General features: G+C 40.3%; 1 protein-coding gene across 4 annotated transcripts in view; it reads left to right on the top strand.

Annotated features, from left to right (window-relative positions):
- Positions 1-4,681, top strand: part of Mtm1 (myotubularin 1) — a 107,524-nt gene that overhangs the window by 44,968 nt on the left and 57,875 nt on the right. The gene's annotated exons all lie outside the window — the stretch shown is intronic.

A 4,681-nucleotide genomic window follows, 5' to 3' on the forward strand; every position in this document is an offset into this window, starting at 1 on the left:
CCAATATGACCTGAATTTGAAGGAGTCCTTATGCTTCAGCTTTCCAATTGTTAGAATTATAGGCAAGTATCATCACGCCTGCCTTTTTGCTTTTAATTATTTTAATTCACTTTTAAAGTAGTCAATCATGTTTTAAAACATGTCTGCATTATATAATGGTCTCATCATGTTAATGAACATAGGCATGGCCTCACACACTTGTAAGCTTTGACTTTTTAAAACCTACTTCAATAAGGGTTTTTAAATGCTTTAACCTCTTCTCTAGCCCACCACTCAACAGAGGTAGTGGAAAGGAAAGGTTAATAGGGCAGAGAGGGATGTGGACATGTTTAGAAATAGTTCTTTTGGGCGATTCCAATCTTCATTTTCAGGATATCAACAGTCCAGTTCACAAAAATCAGAGCAGTAGCTTGATCCACTCACAAACACCATTCACAAATTAGCAATGGCAGTTCAATCCAGAAGAAACTGAAATACTCTGCCAATGGGCCAGAGTCCACAGAAGAGGCAAGAAGATGCCAGAATATCACAAGAAAATCTTTGGTGCATTTCTTTCTACAAAGTCACAACAAGGGATGATCAGTGAAGATGCCAAGGTGAACCAAAGCCAGAGCATTGTCAGCAAAGACAAGCATGAGCAAAGCCCAATAAAGACCAGAAAAGAGTGGCAAGGTGAACCAATGCCACACTGTCGTTCCACTCTCTGTTGAGTTATACTTATACTCTTTCTAAACATCATGTGTTCTCAAGCATCTGCTTTAGCAAAACATCACATGCCCTTTTCCCAGGCAGCTTCCAGAAAGTCACCACGTGTGTGCTTCAGCAAAGCACTTTCTCATAAGACAGTCTCCAGAAAAACATCATGTGACACAACTGAGTCTTCAAAAAAAAAAAAAAAAAAAGACCCAGAAATTTCCACTTCACACACTCATAATTTTTTCTTGTAGTAAGAACACTAAACAGTTTTCAAGATTCTACTTATTCTCACTCCAGCCCCATGTTGTACAATGGTTTTTAAATGGATTTTTTGCCTCTGACTGGACTTTTGCATGCTTTGATCAGTAGCTTCTCGTGCACACCTGTATAGGTTTGGGTTTGCAGTGTTAAGTGTTGCAAAGCTTCTGAAAAGGTTAGCAGAAGACAGCTTTCTATGCACTTATCTAGAAATTGGTTCTGGTTGCTGTGTCATTGCAACTCATGAAGAAAACAGTATTGGGTGTAAAGGGACCAGAATAGTGGTCATTACAGTAACCTAGAGAACTTTTTGGCAGAGTTGGAAAGATATTGAGAGATCAAAATTGTTTTAAGAGATAGACATGGAAGAATTAAGGATAGTTAAAAAAAATAAGGGCATGTCAAAGATGACTGGTTTTTAGCTGGGCAATATTGACTACCAAGACAGTAAGCATGGGAAGAGGACAACATTTAGTATTTTCTACTGAATGTTCTGAATGTGAAGTATCTCTATATTGCTTAATATTTATTATATTGTCAAACATAGTTGTGTATCAAAAGTCTACTTTCTGCCCCCTCTTCCTCACCCCTATGTTCAGTATATCTTTTGACAGGGCCACCATGGTCCATCTGAGATCTAGACCTAACTCTGGATCATCTTGATTCCTCCTCAGGCTGGTGATCTCCTCTGTTTTTCCCCTGTCCCCATCCACTTTCAAATCCCCCAGCCCTCCATGTGAACTCAAACACTAGCTTCCATGATACAGAGAGTTGAGAGCATCCCTCTCCTTGCTAGTCCATTGGGTGTAGTCCTGCTGCCTGAATCTTAAATGCCAGTGGATCATGTGCTCCTCTTCTCAGAAAGCATTCTGTGGTTATCTCTCAGGTGAACTAGTCCTGCCAGTATTCCTTGGGGAATTCTGGATGCTGGCTTTTAAATCCAGACTATGTATGATGTCTGGTCTTTCCTACATGGGTAGATGCAATCTGAGGTATTTCTGGACAGCCAATCTCTAACCATAGTTATTTCATCCCAAGGACATCATCACCGTAGAGCTTTGACAGAATCTAAGCATTAAGATACCAACTTGCCCTTCTCTGACATCTCATTCAATTTTGGGTGGACTCTTCTGATGGCTTTTGGCACTGGCAGACTGGCATCTTGCTGTTTGGGTACCCATGTCTTACCTCCTAGATATGGCTGAGGCCCAAAATCCGGAAAGACAATTCCACAACTTGGCTTCACAGACCCCCAGTTCCCACAACAGTTCTCTGTTCTCTTTCATAAGAAAGGGTGAATGCAGTATCTTTGTTGGTTTATCATATTTCTTCTCAACTGCTTTAGAGACTTGAAGGAACAGAAAGAAGCATATGATTCTTAGTTAGAGTGGACCTTTGACACTCTTTTAATATTAATGATATTTAGATAGTGATGACTCAGGTTTCCTGAGACATGGGCTAATTTTCCTATTCCTGGATCTTCCTGTTTAGCCTGCTGAGTTATCAGACCTAGAACATACCATTCGGGAAGAGCATGGCCAATAGCCTTATTAGACTATGTGGGCATTGGGTAAGGAGCTGGCTGGTTCTCTTCATTGCCTTGTTTCAGCTATGTGTACAGAGCACAGTTCTAAGCACAGTTTAACATCATCAGAATGCTAACGATAGCAACTCCCATCATTTTCTGGCTATCATCAATGGGCACTGTGCCAACTCCTTTCTATCCATTATCACAAATAATCAGTATTGTACAGATAAATGTGACCTAGAGGTAGCACTGACTTATCCAAGTTCTCTAGCTAATAAATGCCAGGACTCAGATTTGAACCACTTTTGTCCATGTTAAGAGCTAGTGCTTTTTATCTTCACATGATAGCTGAACTTAAAGTTTTGACCTTTTCTTTCCAAATATCTACAAATACAAATGATTTCTTTTACAAATAATACAAAGGGGTCTCATGTACCAATCTCACAGCTGCCTTCAGTAGCTGTATTATTTGATCAACTAGAAAGTTGCTTATGAGGCTGGAGGGATGGCTTAGTGGTAAGAGTAGTACTTGCTGTACAAGCCTGAGGACCTGCATCTGGATCCCAGCCCCTACCCCAGTATTCACGGAAAAAGCCAAGTATGATTGTGCATACATCTCTAACTCCAGAGCTGCAGGGATGAAGTAACAAGTGATAGAGCAGGACACCTGCTGGACTCCTGCAGCCCATACACTAACATACCACTAACACACACACTCACATACACACACACATACACACACAGAGGCATGCATGCATGCACACACATATAAACACACATCCACACATACACGTAAAGAAGGAAGAGAGGGAGGGTGGGAGTAGAAGAGGTACTCAGTGAACCAGTACTTGAGTGCTGATAGATTTGTGAATGTCTTTTGTACATTCTGTAACCACCATCAATAATAAAGATATGAAGCTGATAAAGCAGCACAAAAGAATCATTAATACCTATGATCTCCTGTCCTCATTCCCAGGCAACCACTTTCCTGTCCTCAATCCCTGTTAGTCAGGCATGGTAGCACAGGCCCATAACCTTAGCACTAGGAGGATGAAGACAGAAGGACCAGAAGTTCAAGGCCAGCTTAGACTACAAAGAAAAAGAATGGTATATAAATAGAATCACACAGCATTGTATATTCAGATTGGCTTTGCTTATACTGCAGGGCACTCAAATGGCCCTATACTTTCCAGAGGAACTGTAAGATGCTTAATGGCTGCTGGTAGAGGAAAAGTTATATTCCTCAATGGTATAGTCACTGATACGTTGTCTATGGGCCCATAAATTACCACATATGTATACTCATGTAAGCAACCTTAACTAAATTCAGAGGTCACAAAAAAGGAACAGGGAAGTGGGAGAGGGACTTCAAAAAGAAGTAGTTATTCAGTGCAAGGGGAGAAGGGCAGAAGAAAATTGATCAAAGTGCATATGTGTGTGTGTGTGTGTAATTGTGAAAGAATGAATGTTAGTGGGTTTGTGGTCCTTTGTACCTTCTTCCATTTGACTACGTATTTTCTGTTACTTCAGGCACAGTGTATTCTTGCATGTTGCTCATTTCCCTTACCTTAGTTATCAGATATCTTAATTATCCTATAGCTCCATACCTGACCCATTAAGTTGACCAATACTCTCCTCTCTGCTAGCCACCCTTTTTCCCATTGAGCATCTTGATGTATATAGGGTTTTTTCTCTTGTTGAATGATTGCTGTCTTTAGGAGAAAGGATAGGATATTTGTATGGCTCTTCTTGATGTATATTTCCAGACCTTAACTTGATCATCAACCCATGAAGCAATGCTTGGGTTCTAGTGAGGAAATAAATTCATGGTGAGAAGTCAGAAAAGCAGATGATATAGTAGGAATCTCTCTTAAGCCCTTCCTCAGAGGAAGAGCTTACTAGTTCTGCTTGATCCAGTTGGAAAAATAAGGCTTGTGGAGCCAAAGCTATAGCTATCAGAAGAAATTTAGTAATTGATAAAGATGGATCATTCTAAGCAACAGGAGTACTTTTAGCAAAGTGCATTGTTCTAACTATAGAGGAAATGTCTGAAGAATAGGGAAGGATCTGAGTTAGCTGTATGTCAGAACAGCGTAAGAAAGAGCCTACAGAAACCAACTGTGAGTAACTCCCTAGGCCTATGGAGTTAAAGGCAATGCCAAATTTTGAGGATACAGCCTATCTTTTTTTTTTTTTTTT

This window comes from Mastomys coucha, chromosome X (genome assembly GCF_008632895.1).
Source record: "Mastomys coucha isolate ucsf_1 chromosome X, UCSF_Mcou_1, whole genome shotgun sequence".
In the NCBI taxonomy this organism is placed as follows: Eukaryota; Metazoa; Chordata; class Mammalia; order Rodentia; family Muridae; genus Mastomys; species Mastomys coucha.